Genomic DNA, 17,823 nt, shown 5'->3' with positions numbered 1-17,823 from the left:
TCAAATTCCTTATTCAAGAATTAAAATGTTCCTAAATAAATTGAGAAATATGTAGTACCAATTCATTCAAAGTCTCATTATTGTTAAGATGTCATTTCTCCCCAGATTGATCTATAGATGCAGCACAACCCAGATAAAAATCCTAGAAGGTTTTTTTGTGGAAAATGCCAAGCTACGTCTTAAATATACATAGAAAAGAAAAGCCCTATAATCGTCAAAATGTTTTTTAGGAAAGAACAAAGTTTGAGAACTTATGCTTCTTGATTTTAATACTTACTATAAAACCTATAGTAATCAAGACTGTAATACTAGTGAAAGAATAGTAGACATATTGATCAATAGAATAGAATAGACCTGCACCTATACGGTCAGTTGATCTTTAATAAACTTGCAAAGACAGTTCAATGGAGAAAGGCTAATCTTTGCAACAAATAGTGCAATTGGATATCCACTTGTAAATTTAAAAAAAGAACCTTGACTGGTACTTCACACAAAATATAAAAATTATTTCAAATAGATCATATATACATATATAAAACTATAAAACTTCTAGAAGAAAACAGGAGAAAATTTATGTGACCTTGAGTTAGGCAAAGGTTTCTTAAGAAACAAAAATATGAATTATAAAAATGCTTATATATTAGACTTCACCAAAATTAAAAACTACTCTTCAAATGACACTATCACACTGTTAAGAAATTGAAAAGAAAAGCTACAGACTGGGAGAAAATATTTGTAAAACACATGCCTTGTATGCAGAATATTTAAATAACTTACAACTCAATAATAAATAATAAATGGGCAAAAGATTTGAATAAGCACTTTACCAGAGAAGAAATATGAATGACAGATAAATATGTAAAACAATGCTCAATGTCATTAGCCATTAAAGAAATGCAAACCACAATCAGATACCACTATACCTATTAAAATGATGAAAATTAAATAAATTGATATTACCCAGTGGCAAGGGTGAGGAGCAACTGGAACTCTCATTCATTGTTGTTGGAAATACAAAATGGTGCAGGTCCTTTAGAAAACAGTTTGGTAGCTATTTATAAGAAATTTTGTGTTATAGATACATTTCCCATACAACCCAGCAATCCCACTTCTAGGTATTTATCCAAGAGAAATTAAAACATATGTTCATATGCATGTGTATTTTATAGTAGCTTTATTCATAATTGCCCCAAACTGAAACTGATCCTAATGTCTATCAACTGATGAATGGATAAACAAACTGTGGTATAGCCATACAATGGAATACTACTCAGCAATAAAAGAAATGATGTACCAATACATCCCACAACATGGATGAATCTCAAAGGCAGTATGCTAAATGAAATAAGTTGGACACAAAGACTATACACTGCATGGTTACACTTATAAAACTTTTGCCAAACACAATACTATGGGGACAGAAATCAGACCCGTAATTAACAGGGTCTGAGGGTGGGGTTGGGGCATTGATCACCAAGGGGCATGAAGGAACTTTTTTGGGTGATGTAAATATTCAAAATCTTCATTGCTGTGGTAGTTACACAACTGTTCTTGTTTTTCAAAACTCATAGAACTCAATACCTAAAAAGGAATTTTACTGTATGTAAAGTATACCTCAGTAAACCTGACTAGAAAAAAAGCAATGTGATAGGAATTGTGAAATATTTTGTAAATTGAAGACTAATTAATCATAGAGGCATACCTACTAGATATATTAAACTATAATATTACTACTAGATTTAAGGTATAATAATTAAAGGAATTTTTTAAGAAAAGACAGAATAATAAATACTGAAATAGATCCAAGTATATTTAACAATTTTGCCCACTTATTATCCAAATTTATATAGTCACATAGGGAAATTAACGTCTCTGTAACTTTACGAATATAAAATGAAAATGTTCGCTATTTAACTGGCCACTTACAAAATGAATACCCACCAGAAGACATGCTCCATATTTGGTTCTAGCATTCCCACTGCAGCAATACCTGATGCTGAAAATATCTCATAATACAATGCAAAGAGATCGCAAAGTAAAATTGCAAAAATCTTGCAAAAGATGCAGACTTTCATGAAGTCTATAAATGTCATGTTAGAGAACAGCTTAATACAAAGCCACTGACAAATGAGGATTTGCCTGTTAGAGTTAAAGAAGAGAAAAGTAACAAGGTTTATGAGAGACAGGCTCTGCAAAGCAAAATGTTTTGACCATCAAGTGAATAATAAGGACTTTGAGGCAATTATGAATCCCTTGAATTAAAAAAACATATATTTACGTGGTCCAAAAGGCAAATTAATTTTAAAAGGTACATTGAAAAATCTTGTTCCATCCTATTCCCCATCCTCCCACCCTCCATGCCTTTCCCTGTCTATCTGTAACCACTTTAATATTTCTTGCCTATCTTTCCTGGGTTTGTTTATGCAGATTGAGATTGAATATATACTCAATCTCCTCCCTTTTCTACATACAAGGTAGCATACTATTCACACTTTTTTTTGCCCTGCACTGTTTTTACATAACAATATATCCTAGAGAATTTTCCCTATCAGAACATAGCAAGCTCCCTCACTGTTTTTTTATAGATGTGGTAGGCATAGATGTTCACATCCTAATCTCTGGACTCTTTTACTATATTACCTTGTATGGCAAAGGGGAATTAAGGTAGTAAACGGAATTAAGGGCACTAATCTGCTGACCTTAAAATAGATTATCTGGGATTTTCCTGCAGGCCCAAAGGCCCTTAAAAATAGAAGAGGGAGGCAAAAGAGGAAGTTAGAGTGATATGATATAAGAACAACTAGACTGGTCATTGTTGGTTTGAAGGTGTAAGAAGAGGCCACATGGCAAGGAATGTGGAAAGCTTCTAGAAGTTGAAAAGTCAAAGAAATTGATTTTCCCCTAGAGCCTCCAAAACAGAATGTAGTCCTGCTGACACCTTGGTTTCAGCCCAATGAAACCCATGTTGGACTTCCGAATTCCAGAACTGTAAGATAATAAATGTGTGTTGTTTTAAGCCACTGAGTTTATGGTAATTTGCTAGTATAGCAATAGAAAAGTAATACAGTAGTCTATGTGTAGATGTTCCATAGTTTACTTAACTAGTCCCTTATTGGTGGACACTTAGGTTGTTTCTTATCTTTGGAGTTAACATAGATTCTCATAGCCAATAAATACAGATATAGGACATAAATTTGAGTCTCTTGACTCTAAATCCACAACTCTCCAATGATACTATGTTGCCTTACAACTTTACTCATTTTCTTAGCATTTATTGTGCTCCTATTTTATGCCAAGCCCTATACATACTGGACTCCAGAGTCTAGCAGCAACTTTTACTAGGAAACAGTGTGAATGAAAGCATGCAAGGATTAACCTTATTAGATCCTCTCAGAACATATTCCAGGTCTTCTGCTCTGTATTTCATTACTCCATACACAGAAAGGCTGCACAGTGTAAAACACTGGATTAAGAGTCCTTGAATGTGATTTAAATCCTAATTTTGAACTTTGATAAACCACTTCACTATTGTGGGCCTCAGTTTCCTCTTCTGTAATGTAACCTAAAATGGACTACATGATCTTTGAGAGGTTCCAACTCTATGACTGAAAATCATTTCCATGGTATTTCTTTAGAAGGACAGGATATAAACACTTCCATTTTACAGGTGGAATAGGTAAGACTCAGAAAGAATGACTACGAGTTTATTTTTTATTTTTGTCAGTCTTCTGGGGAGAGGTGTGCCAGTCTTCTTTCTACACCCCAGGATTGCTCTAGGAACAGATTCACCTTTGACTTGAGCTTCATTCGATGTCAGTAATTTTCTTTGTATTTACTAACAGGGGCATGGACAGATGTACACACGTGAGCACGTGACCACTGGCTTCATTGTCACCACTCAAAAGCTCTGTTGATAATAAAGAAAGAAATTAAATTTCTGAGTCATGCTTAGACTCTGGGCAGTAAAGCCACAAAGTCTGGATGGCAAATTCACAAGTGTGACCTATACATGTTCTCAGTGTTTAGTAATGGTGCTATAATCTGCGTAACTGAGCTCTGAAACTGAGCATTCTTTATGTGGGGGAGAGTTCATTATTTTATAATTACCCTATTTACATTTTAATGTAAGAATTAAAAAGATGCTCATCCTTATTTTCTTTAATAACATTTCTAAATCAGCCTGAGACTGAATTGGCTTCTCTCTTCAGTGTAGAAAATATGTTTATTGAAAAATCTGGAAGGCAGATTTGCTCAGTAAACAGACTACATTCTGCCATTCTCCATTACCCATATAAACTGTACCAGGGCAGACTTCATGCATTAAAATTCAATGTGACCTCGTTTAAGTGTCCAGTAGCCCCCTTTGTCCAGCTTTTATCATCTCACTAGAACTCCACTGTCGGAAAGCAAAAAGCTACAGCTTTATTTACACAATACAGCGTTATGCAAATGAGCAAGCATTAATCACAAACATTCCCCAAGTGAATCTTTGCAAATTGACGCCATTAACTTTGCCAGGGGCCAAGCATTGCAGTCCAGGAATAATGTCTCTTTCCAACTGAGTCCCAGACATTTGCACAAATGTGTGCAGCACCCGTGTCCCTAGTTTCTTCTTGGCCACCTTTTTTTTTTCTAACATGGTTTAAGCTGAGCACTGAATGAAATTATCCTGGGCCTGAATGCCCCCTTCTTCTCCAGTGAACGAGTGCATTGCAACCTTAGTATGGCTATAAATTGATAAGCTTAAATCCGAATCTTTCCCTTTAGCTGGGAAATAATATGTTTCTAAAGTTAAGCCTTGCCAGGGAAATAGGTCTTCTATACTGTTTCATAGTTAGTTTTAAAGAAGACTCTCAAAATTATTGGACTTTCGGTTTTCAGACAAAAAGACTAGAAACTAGAACTTTTAACACAAGCTTTTAAAATATTTTTGAGGCTGACGTTTCTCTTTTTGGCTAGGTTGAAAGTTGGCAGATCCTAAATAATTTCTAATTTTTGTATTCATTTCAATTTCTTAGAGAATAGTGGCAGAAGGATAAAGGAAACTGATCCTTAAACAGATTTTTACACAAAATCAGGGCAACTTAGTACTCTTAAATGTTTAAAAAATAGAGATGATCTTCTTTTATTGTTGTTATCTCAGAACAGAGTTAATCATAAATACCTTTAACATATGACTGGATCCTTTATGCGTCATGGGCAAATCGAAATGAGAGCATAATGATCTTTTTAATGAAGTTTTATATACTCTAATTCAGGAACTGACCCTGAAATTTTGATACTCAGCATTAATAACACAATTGATTCAGCATGAGATGCAGGGTCCCTAATCGCTGACCCCTAATTTGGAGCTAACTCATTTGATTTTTTGAATTTACACTATTACTTTTTGAATAGCATTATAAATCAAATCATTTATAGTTCAATTTTTTTTTAATTTTACTTTGTGGTTCCTCTAAGTTTTTAATTTTGTTGTGTTGTTTTTGTCTTTCTTTTGGGTTTTGGTCATCCAATATCTCTATCTCTCATTTTAGACCACTGTTCTTTTTGCTGTGTTCTATTGCCTCATGTCTCAAGACATAAGGAGATGACCTCATGCCATTTCATTGATTTACGTAAGACTCATTAAGTACAAATGGACAGGAAATTAAGGATTTGCTTAGAAGTTAAAATGACATGGCGGCCAATTGTTTGTGTGAACATTTCTGTAGGTGACCTGACTCTCCTATTCTTTCCTATAAATCTCTCTGAGATTTCAGGAAGTGCAGTCATGCAACAATCACCCTCAATTCCCACATGACTGCAATTAGTGTGTAATTGATACATCCGCAATGCTACTTCCCTCTGCATTTGGCATCTTTGTCATCTTAGCAGTTTTCATTTGGAGAAGGTTATTTCATATGCTCTCCTGGACCTTTCTGCCCATATCTCTTTTTGTGTAGTTTTAATCTTATGCCCACTTCCTGATTTCCTTAGCAGTTTACATAATACAGTACAAATTCTCTGTCTTGCATAAACAAACTGCCTCCACCTGCCATCTGCCACTCAAGAGGCGTTAGTGTTGTTTCTGCTGGAGCCCTGGCATTCTCTGTCATCCAGCAGGGATCTCAGCAGTCATGAGGTTAGGGAGAAAGCCACAAGTTTGGGTCCCACATAAATGCCCTTTCCATGGGCTCTGGGATGACCCTCCGTCTCCTTTGGCCCCCAGGCCTAACTCCACCTCTCCGCCAGCTGCCATGAGGCAACAAGTCCCTACAGCAGCTGCGGTTCCTTCCCTGGGAGGTCAAAGTGGCAGGGAAATAGGAACCCCTTAGACGCCTTCTTGGAAGATCTGTCTTGCAGCAAAAGCGGAAGAGGCACTCAGCTGCAAGGGCACCTGCTTGCGTTTTCTGAAGGATCAAGCCTTTTGTTTATCACCCCATCACACTCTTCTAGGGGACTCTGCATTTTGCTATTGGCTGCCTAGCGCTGGTTTTAACTCTAGAAATTCTGTTCACCAGTTGTCAATGTTTTTCTTTCCCTATCAAAACATGTTCTCTTCTACTAAGCCATCATGTTCTTCCTTCCTGTGTTCTCTATCTTCTCTTCCCTTCTCCCTCTCCTCTAGCTCTTCTCTTTTCCCCATCTTCCTCTTTCTCGGGCACAAAAGTACAACAAATACACTATTTTTCCTTTCTCTCATGGACATAGTGTCTTTATTAAGCTTTTTTAGGTTAATAACTGGATTCATTGCTTTGAATTCTGAGGCACTTTTCCCTTGAAAAGCCCCTAGAAGGTAATTTTTTTTTTAAAGTATATTGAACATAGTATTTGAAACTCTAACCAACATAATATTTACAAAAATTTATACTATATTTCCTGAATTTTCAGACATCGCCTTTGATAACTGACATGGCAAGAAAAACCTTGAAAAGTCATCTTCTAATATTTGGCCCTCCTTACATCACCACTCTCACATATGTCCAACAAATTATCTACACATGTGAGGTCTACAGATCAACTTAACTCTTCGCTCCTCTCACATATACATATACAATCACTGCCTGCTACCCACGTACACCTACTGTATTTCTCTTGAAACCCTTGAGGTAGATGGCAGTTCCTTTAGTCTATTAATTTATACTATATTTATATTTATATAGTTGTATATAAATTGTGTACACACAGTTACATATAAGTATATATGTGTAATTTGTTGGGTTTTGTTTTTTTTTTTAAGAATTGATGCTGATAAAATGTGAGACGCAGAGTTTTAAGAATACTGGTACCTAGCCTGCTAAGTTTCACCTATGCTAATATTGGCCTCTCATTCAGAAATGAAATAAGCCATGGAAATTGGTCCTCACTAAAAAGTGAGTTTATGATGAAGGGATTTGGAGAAAGTCATGCTCAAACTGAATTCTGCAGCTGATCATTAAATAAAGAAATACCACCGTGATAATACTCTCATTGCTGGGTTGGGAAGTGAAAGCTAGTTGTAAAGTTTACATCTGCTGCTAAGCAGTACAAATTACTAGATAAATGAATAATTTTGTAAGTTTGAAAAACCAACTGATTCTGTTAAGAAAAAAGGTATTGATGATACAAAGAATCAATAGCATAAAATGGAAATCTAGAAAATGATAGTCTGCTTTTGTCAAACATTTTACATTTTTCCCATAAATAAGACTATTTATATTGATTCTTAGGTATGGAGGGTAGTGAAGCAGATAGCAGGTAATTAAAAGCATAAATCTCAGGAGCTTGGGAAGGTAATTCTCTGCTTTGCAGGCAGAGCTGACAAAATGATGAACATTTTCTGCTTCAACATGACAGAAATATACTGTGGTTACAGGGAAAAGGAACATACCGAGCTAAAAGTTTGCTTCAATAGCTGCTGTTTAAGAAAGCTCTTTAAAAAATTTAGTCTGCCTTTTTGAAGTGTATAGTAGTTCCTTATTAAATTTTTTAAAAATTGCCTTAAATTAGCACTATAACATTACCAGAATGTCACAGTCTTTCTCAGAACTACCTTATTTTAAGTGGGTATTTGATAATTTAGGACTAATTTTAAATTCATCACTGAAAGAAAGTGAAGATCAGGATAAAAGTGAAGTTTTTAAAAAGTGAGCATTATTACTTATAAAGACTCATCAGATCCTGTATTTAACTAATGGGGAAGTTATGCAACACATAATTCAATCATTTGGGGCTTTTCTTAAAATACATAGATGCCTCACATGACATATTACTTTAGCTATTTATATGTGTTTAATAATATTCAAAGTTAGGATGACCCGCCTAATGTGATGTGAAGAACAGTAAATGTGAATGCAAAACCCACCCTCCCATATCAGAATATGTTCTCAACAGAAAACCATTAAGCATCTATTGATCAGTACTGAAAGCTTTGGTACATTTCCATTAAATATTGGTTTGCTGATCAAACATTAGTAACACCTTTTTAAAAATATTATGGGTGGTCGTTTTTTCCTGTGTAAAATTCCTGTGTTAGTAACTCTTTTAGACAAAAGTAAAAGATTCCTAAAAGGATTTTCAGGTCATTTTGTTGGTGATTTTTGTCATCTTCCCACTTTGGGGTTGGGGAGGACTGTTGAAGTCTTGTGTATTTTTCCTTTTTGTTTGGTATGGATTTCTCTAGTTAAGACTGGGTGTGGAATCCTTAACAGTAAGATCATGTTTCACTCAATTTTTGTGGTTTGGATTCTTCAGCTAAAAATTTATGCAACATACAATTAGAAATCAGGTAGAATTTCTAGGCTGAACACCTGTAGGTTTCCTGAATGATTAGTTCCTGGTTTAAAGTTTGTATTCAGGCTGTATTTAGTACATGTTTGGTTTCCCATAACTTATCTTTTATTTTGTATGCTTGAGTGGGCAATTGGCTATAATTTTCACAACCTTTACAGCAAGAAAAAAAGTATTACTTATGTAAGACAAAAACAAAACAAAAAAGCTGGATGCACCAAGAAGTAATCGTGCCTACTCCATTGCTTTCAAGCAAGAGGCTGATTTAATACAGTTAGAACATCTTGCAAAAGAGATAACTTTTAACTACTTTCATCTCTCAAGCAGCTTTTTGAATAAAGTGACAGCATTTGCCCCAGAGGCCAGAGAACTTTAGATATGATAGGTCAGCCTAAAGATCAGTTTTGGGTTTTTTGCGGGGGTGGGAGGGCCTGACTGGCCAAAAGGCACTTTATGAGGCGTGGCTTGTCATGGGGGAGAGGACAGCACATGAAGAAGTATTGCTTTAGCCAATTTCTAAGATTTCAAGCTGGGAAACTTTGTTGGAAAAATAGTGTTGCTGATCAATGTGAGTTCTTCAAGGGGAGTAAAGAAGCTGTCAACTTAGCCAGAGACAGGAAAAGAGTGTCAAAATAGTTCCTGCCTAGAAAGGAAGATTCAGGAAATATAAGACAGGTTCCTTACCCTCACAGACCTGATTATCTAGCTAGGAGAAAAAAACAAATACACTTAGAAACATTGCTCAACTGTGTGATGTGAAGAACAGTATTACTGTTATTACTTATATTACCCTACCCTGCTGTAGGGTAATATAAATTTAGGAAAGCAGTCGGCACATGGGCTAGAATTATCATGAGCAGAAAGCTAGCATTTGATGGATGCCTGTTCTTCTGCCAGGCTCTATATTAGATACTCTTCACATATATTATCTCTGTATTTGTACAGAGGCTCAAGAAAGAAGTAAAACTGTGAAAGGCTTGAGAGATGGTCAGCATTTGATGGCAAGAGAATTAAAGAATTATTAAGTGCTAGAGCTGAAACAAACAGAGCTTCCTGAGGATGTGGTCTATGGATAGGCTGCAGGGGGTCCATGAACTGCGTAAAATTATGCAAAATTTTGTCTGTCTGCATACCTGAAACCAGGATCACTTAGGAGGATGGCTGAGATGACTGAATCTTCCATTCTCTCAGAGTGAAATGTTCCACAGCTTCCTTTGGCAACATGTTCCAGGATTTAATCATTTTTAGTATTTCATCGTACCTAAATCTTTATTAAAAAAAAAAAAGAAAGAAAAAAGAAACCTTGTTCTTTTTCCCCTCCTCACTTTAATTCTGTCTTCTAGGGCACATGGAAAATAAATGTTGTATTCACTACTCAGGAAACAGATCTGGTGAACAGGAACTCCCAAGAATTCTTCACTCTGTTTAGTTTCTGAGTTTTGGGGGCTGAGAATATGATTCAACTTTTATTAATTTGTATTTCCTTCAAATAGAAGTGTATTTCAGCTCTTATCAGTGGCATACCTAACATTTCTGACACCAAGAGCAGATCATTTTTAACATCCCCTCTATAGGACAAAGTCATTTTCAGAAATAATTATGAAATTACATGAATAGTAAGAAAAGCCAAGAAAGAAATTCAGAGACTTTATTAAAGTTTTAATATATTACTATACCCCTAATATTACAGTACAAAAAAGGAAAAGATTGATCCTTTTTAATTACATTAATGTACTTTTAAATGAGAAAAAATGTAAACCTACATATTATTCTATCACAGTAATGAATAATAATATTACAGTAACAAATAAGTAAATTTTAATAAAATCAAAATTATATAAAAGATACAATTTATATACCTACCAAATTGTACCACTGATAGTTTCTTCTTCACCCCTTAGTTTTAAAGCACAGAATAACCTAAAAAGCAGCATAAATTTCAATTTCAAAGATATTAGCCAAAGTCAGTAAAATCCATCATGTATAAGCTAAAATTTATATTTACCAAACAAGAATAATACACCTCACAGTTGGCACTGTCTCACTCTTAAAGTTTAAACACAAATAAAAATTCTAATCAGTCATCTAAAATGAGAGAATTGAAGTATTTCAAGTTCTGTTTTGTCTTTACAGTCACTGTGCTATCATTCTTTATTTCAAATCAACTATTGAAATGCTAGAATATGAGGGGCACCGAGTTTGCAAACTGACTGCATCTGAAACGAACTTAAACGATTCTTAACCATTAGGTACTTACTTTCAAAATGAGTAGTTGTAGCAGAGTCATTGTGAATTGGGAGTTTGATGATATAGCAAGTTCTCTATATTAACTTCCATGTAGTTAATTAAAAGATAAGTAAAAAAGATATGCTAATTTCAAGTTTACATATATATTATTAAAATTCACTGTAATCACAACAATTGTTTAAAACGTAGACCAACAAATTATTTTTCAGGGAGGAGTATTTTATTTCTAACTTTAGAATTGCCAGCCTGTAATGATAATAAAAAGCAGCCCTATTTTTAGTCAGTTTTATTACTGTTTTTAAATTATCTACACATAGTGCAGCCCCTTGTTTCCCGTACTGAAGTGGACATCTCCTCCCTCCCCTTCAGTATACCACAGACGTTTGTTATTCCATTAATAGGAATTCTAGTGCTACTTTAAATACATGTTACATCTAGTATGGAGATAGGTTATGCTGACTTAAACTTGTAATCACCAAATAGTTTCCTTTTTATCTTTAATAATGCCCACTGAATGTTCTCTGAAATGTAGCTTTCATTATCTCTGACCTGTGAGCTTGTGACCTGTGACCTGTGACCTGTGAGGTGACCTGGTTTTTGCTCTGGAAAGAAATAACATTCTATATCATTTGAGAGACACCTATGGAGTCCTTTTATGTGATGATTTATTTGTTCATGTCATGAATTTTGGGCTTTTTCTTATATCATTTGAGAGGAATGGGAAAGAATAGACTCATTAAAGGGGTACTTAGGTTATTTGTTATAGTTTTGTAATTTAAATTGTGTAAGCCAACAAAATGCCCTATATGCGCTTTTAAACTAAAAATACCAACAATCTCTTTTTAAGATTTAATTTGTACATTTACACAGATGGTTATAAAAGGGGATATTCATTAACATCTGTAAATGCTGAGGAAATGATGGATGCCTATATTTGTAAAATGCCAGAATAGAATTACTAAATGTGCAGATGTAGATTAAAAAATACAAAATTTGAATATCTGAAAGACATTCTCTTCAAGCTAGTTTTCTAAAGATCTAGACATTGAATAATTGTCTTTTGCATAAGTTTCCATTTTCATAAATGCAGTAAATTCTTATTAATTTTGATGACATTAATTAGGGATTTGTGATAATTAGGTATGGGCTGAATTGTACTTTCATTTGGTCCAAATTCTTTCTTCAAAGATAATGCAAATGAGTGTTGCAAAGGAGGTTGAAGCATAGTGATTTAGAATACCAACAGAACCAATTTTTTCAAGCTTACGTAAGCACTTTAAGGGCACTGATTAAAATACAAGTGATAATATAATTTAAAATAATTCTTATATATTTTAACACCTCACCTAAGAATCTATGGTAACTAACAGCATTTCTTCAAAAATGTTCAACTTTTTCAACTTTTTTTTACCATTTCGTTATGCCTTGTACCCAAATTAGTCCACATTGTTGAGGTTTTTCTGAAATTATAATCATTTAGTAATATCTAATACCGTTCTCTTTTTTTTAAAACAAATGATTTTCTGCGACTTGGTTAGCATTTTCCCAGTAAATCTTTTGAGTCAAGTGTTTTAACTTACATGGTATCTAGGTTTTATATTTCAGGCCAAAGAAGCATTGTTTTGAGGGATGACTTATCCAATTTAGTTACCTGCACTGATCAAATTGACAGAATGATCCATAAATCACTGATTTTGTGTTCTGACCTGAGGCTATCTTGATAGACAGGTGAGTGACCCACTGTATATAAGAATTGTTGGGCTTCCCTGGTGGCGCAGTGGTTGAGAATCTGCCTGCTAATGCAGGAAACACGGGTTCGAGCCCTGGTCTGGGAAGATCCCACATGCCGCGGAGCAACTAGGCCCGTGAGCCACAACTACTGAGCCTGCGCGTCTGGAGCCTGTGCTCCGCAACAAGAGAGTCCACAATAGTGAGAGGCCCGCGCACCGCGATGAAGAGTGGCCCCCACTTGCCACAACTGGAGAAAGCCATAGCACAAAAACGAAGACCCAACATAGCAATCAATCAGTCAATAAAGAAATCTTAAAAAAAAAAAAAGAATTGTTTTTCCAATAACTGAGCAATTGGTCTGTTAGGAATCTGCTCATTCCACACTGAGATGGATCAAGCAGCCAGACCCCAAAAATCATACCAACTGGTGACCCCTACTTCAGTCCACTGCTTCTCATCATAGGCAGAAGTCAGGCGGGAATTTGCAGGAAGTAGGAGGTACTTATTTGATTATGGTCACTCTTGATACCAAAATCTTCACTCTCTTGGTCACTTACCATCCTCAAAATACAGGTTTCTAACCAGTATGCACATCTCTAGTCCAGTTCTTGTCACTCGCTCCATTGTTAGCCAGCCGTCAGCCACAATGGCTTTCTTTTATTTTGATAAAGCTGCCAAGCTACTTCTCCCCCCTCCCTTTCAGTCTAGTCTCTACTCCTCCTGCAGGTCTCACGTTTTATGTCTCTTCCTCACAGGAGCTTGTCCAGACTCCCTAGTGTAAACTAGCCCCACTCCCAAGAATACATTTTATAACACCCAATAATTTTCCTCCATGAAATGTATCACAGTTTGTAAAGATACCTTATTTATATAACTATTTAATATATGTTTCTAATACACACACATGCACGCACACACACACACACGCACACACACATGCACAATTGTTGGCTCAAGGACTGAATATGCTTTGTGCATTACTGTCCCCCCGGTGCCTAGCACACTTATTCATTGATTGAATACATGGTCCTAAAGAGGATTTTTTTTAAACTTTGATTCATGCAACCCAAGGATTGATTGGGAATCACTGAATCCATTCTCTACAATGAAAACTGTAACTTATATGACTTTACAGGTCACCTCCCCAGACCTTTTTTCCCCTCCAGATCATCCTGTCTAAGGAAATGAAGACTATCTTCTACCAGAGGGGATAAGGGAGAGAGTCTATTCTGTTTTGGATCTTCCATGGTGAAGGCTGTTTGGACCCTGGGCTTGGGACTTGCTTCAATGGTGCAGTGATTAAGAGCCTAATCTTTTAATCTTGGGTTGGAATCCAGGGTCTTCCATTTCTGGCAGTGTGGTATTGGACAGTTACTTAACTTTTCAGAGTCTCTGTAGACTTGGACTAATAATAATACCTGCCTCATATGCTGTTATGAGGATTAAATGAGATGCTGTCTGTAATGTACTTAGTGCATTGTACTTAGTGCCTGGTACACAGCAAACAATAAATGGTAACTCTTTGTCACCATTTTTGTTATTGATTTCAGAGTAGTTTTTGTAACCTGACATTGTGTTTGCAGTCTTTCTGGTTGCTGTGTTCTCGCTATTTTTGTGCATTCCTCATAATTTTCCTTGGAGTAGTAGCTATAAATAGGCCCCTTATTTCCACAGACATGGCTACCACTATGCTTTCTCTGCAACATTATCAAATATTCTTCAAGGACACGAAGACCTCATATTATTTTCCAGTTATTTTATGAGGTTGTTTTGATATTACAAAAAAAAAGTATTTTAGCATTTAAGATGTTGTTATATTTCAGTAAAAAGTATAGTTGTGTGTATGTATTTTTAATTATTTTTCCTTTGGAATTTTTACTTCCCTTGACCTCTGTTTTATTACTCTGTATATCCAGCTTTTCTGATGGCCTCTTTTCTGTATCCTCTGCTGATTTCTCTTCCTCATCTTACCTATTGAATATACCTGTTTCTCAAGATTCTTTCCTCAAAATAAGTTTTCTCCTCTCTATTCTTAATTCATCAAGAATCTCATCCATCCCCAGGGTTTCATCTATCATCTCATAATGTGGTTCCAAAATAGGTGTCTCCAGCCCCAGCCTCTTTTCTCAGCCATCACTTGTGTTTTCAATTGTTTGTTGAACCTCTCCACTGTGTATCTCATGAGCAGCCTAAATAGATAACCAAACTGAAATCTCATTTTCCTCTGCAAAATTTCCTCACCCCACGACAATTGCATTTTGGTTAATCATTTTACCATTTTCCCTGTTATTTGGGCCTGAAACTTCTAGAGGGAACTCCAATTATTTTTTCTTCCTCTACCCTTACTTTAATTCTATTGTCAAGTAATAAAAACTTTCTCCATTAATTTATTCATCCATGTAATCAGTATTTATCAAATGTCAAGATGTTTCAGGCAGTGTACTAAGTGCAAGAGGTACAGTGAAGAGCAAAAATCTTACAGGTACAAGCCTTAACGAATATTATTGTCTAGTGGGGGAAGACAAACATTAATCAAGTTATTATAAAATTTAATAATTTTTAAATTGTGAGAAGTGCTATAAAGAAAAGAATCTAAAAAGTTAGGATGTGGCCTAGTCTGGGGGATCATGGAAGGCTTCTTAAGGATGTAATGTTTGAGCTGTGTTCTGAAGGATGAATAGGAATTAACTAGGAAAAGAGAAAAGAGATAGTATTATATTTTAGGCATGTGCAAAAGGCTAGCACTGTACTTATACTCCAGCCACACTTTCTTTCAGTTCCTCCAAGAAAAAACAAAGAGCCTGCTACCAAATGAAACTAGGGGTAGGTAGGGAGTAGGACATATAGGTCTTGAACATGATGATTTTAGATTTTAAACCAAGAGCAGTGAAAAGATGTCAAGGATTTTAAGCAGAGGAATGAGGTTTGCATTTTTAAAATATCACTTTGGCCGCCACGTGGAGAACAGATTGTAAATGAGCAGGAGGGGCCTTTGGGTGATCGCTAAAGAGCCTGTTGCAGCAGTCCAGGTGAAAGATGATGGCAGTTTGGAGCAAGATGGTTGTGGTTGAGATATAAAGAATTGTCTTGATTAGAGAAATATCTAGGAGGTAAAATCTGTAGGACTTAGTGATTGAATGTGAGGTTGGAGGTAGAGTGTGACAATGAGAATGATCCCTAGATTTGGCTCTTACAATAGAGGTAGAGTGGTGCTATTAGCAGAAAGGGAATGCTAGAAGGAAGACTAGGTAATTTTGGCAGCAAAGCAGAGACAAATGATACAAGGAGTTTGGTTTTGAACTTATGTTTAAGGTGCTTTGAGATATCCAAGTGGGTATTATGAGTCTGGAGCTCAGGGGAGAGATCTGGACTAGAGAGGTAGAAACCAGGAAATTATCAGTATAGAGGTGGCTGGGAAAGTTGTGTGGGTGAAACTGAACAGAGAGTAGACAGGAAAGTTTGGAGTGAGAAGACAAGAAGGCTTAAAACTGCGCCTTGGAAAATGTCAATTCGGTGACTGGGCAGGGGAAGATGAGGCTGAACGTGGTTCAGAAATGTAGGTGGGGGAACATCAACCTCAGAAAAAGCCTGCGGAAAAGTGCCTTCCGGAAGAAGCGAGAGATCAGCAGGGTCACGTACCCCTGATTGGTCAAGTAAGATGAGGAATAAAAGATGTTCTTGGTTTTAGGACTTAAGGCATTGGTGTCTTGGTGATGTCTGTTTCAGTGGATTGAGGTGGACTAGATTAGAGAAGAGAAATTGGAGATGTGCATACAATTAATTGACCAGATTAGTCTGTGAAAGGAAGCTGCAAGGGTGAAAAGCTAGGGTTGAATGTAGCTTGAGGGATGGTCTCTTTTGGGTTGGGGAGATCAGGGTTTGTTTAAACACCAATGATAAGGATTTGATTTGGGAAGGGGGAGTTGAGTATAAATGTTAAAAAAGAGAAAGGGTAATAGACACTGGGAAAGGCAAAAAGGAACAGAATATCTAGATAGAGACTTGCTTAATAGGAGGAATAGCTCCTTTTCTATGAAAGCTCTGGCTTTTGGTTTATAGAGCCCCCTGAAATTTGAAATCTGTGTGTTTAAGAACCCCATTACTCTTTGACTTGCTGTGGTAAGAACCTTCTAGTTACTCTACTGTCTTTTTTTTTCCTTTTTGTAGGTCTTAGCTGGATCAGAGTGTGCTAGAACAAAAGCCCTCAATGGCTTCTCATTACCTACCTAATTAAGTATGCTATTGTTAACTGTCTTCCCACTATCTAGTATTTAAGGCCTAAATAATAAGGCACTTGTCTTTCTAATCTTTTCTTCCATTCCTACTCCACACACAACCACATTTCACTCAAACTGGATTATTCACATTTCCTTAAACAAAAATTGGTTTTGCCAAATACTTCTTTCTTATAGTCCTCTCCTTATTGAGAGTGTATATCTCTTGTCTTTGAAATCCTTTCCATTATGGAAGGCCCATCTCAAGGCGCTTTCTTTTCTCAAATTTTCATACAGTTTTATTCAGCCCAAGGCAAGGGTGTGTGCACATTTTGTTGCCTGATTCCCAGAAATATGTTTAGGAAAACATATAACTATAATATATCCATAATGACAAATTAGGATATGGAAACTAATTAGGGTATTTTTAAATGTCTGCTTTAATTCAATTAAAGCACTTTAAAAATCATTCTTAGTTGTAAAAAAGAAGAAAAATAATCATTTGAAGCATCTAATGTCTATTTTTACATCAAGGGTGACAGCACAACTTTGAAAAACAACCTATATATCCATCAATAACATACGGTTGAAATAAATTACGGTTCATTCATATAATGGAATAAATATACACACCCATTTTAAAATTAGAAAACTTCCTAATTACTCGCTTTAAAAAATATCTAAGATCTATTGCTGAATAGAAAAAGCAAAATACAAAACAACATATGTGGTATGTAGGCATTTGTCTAAAAATGGAAGAAGGGGAAAATACACACATACATATATATTTGCTTGATAGGCATGTAAATTATCTCTGGCAGGATACACAAAAAGTGACGAGAACTAGTTGCGAAGTCTGAGAGGTAGACTTTTCACTATGTAC

General features: G+C 35.8%; 1 protein-coding gene across 12 annotated transcripts in view; it reads left to right on the top strand.

The window, feature by feature from the left end:
* Window positions 1-17,823, top strand: part of ZNF385B (zinc finger protein 385B) — a 432,563-nt gene that overhangs the window by 374,241 nt on the left and 40,499 nt on the right. The gene's annotated exons all lie outside the window — the stretch shown is intronic.

The sequence above is a fragment of the Balaenoptera acutorostrata genome, chromosome 8, assembly GCF_949987535.1.
Source record: "Balaenoptera acutorostrata chromosome 8, mBalAcu1.1, whole genome shotgun sequence".
In the NCBI taxonomy this organism is placed as follows: domain Eukaryota; kingdom Metazoa; phylum Chordata; class Mammalia; order Artiodactyla; family Balaenopteridae; genus Balaenoptera; species Balaenoptera acutorostrata.
The sequence above is the reverse complement of the archived record's forward strand: the minus strand, read 5'-3'. Positions and strand labels throughout refer to the sequence as shown.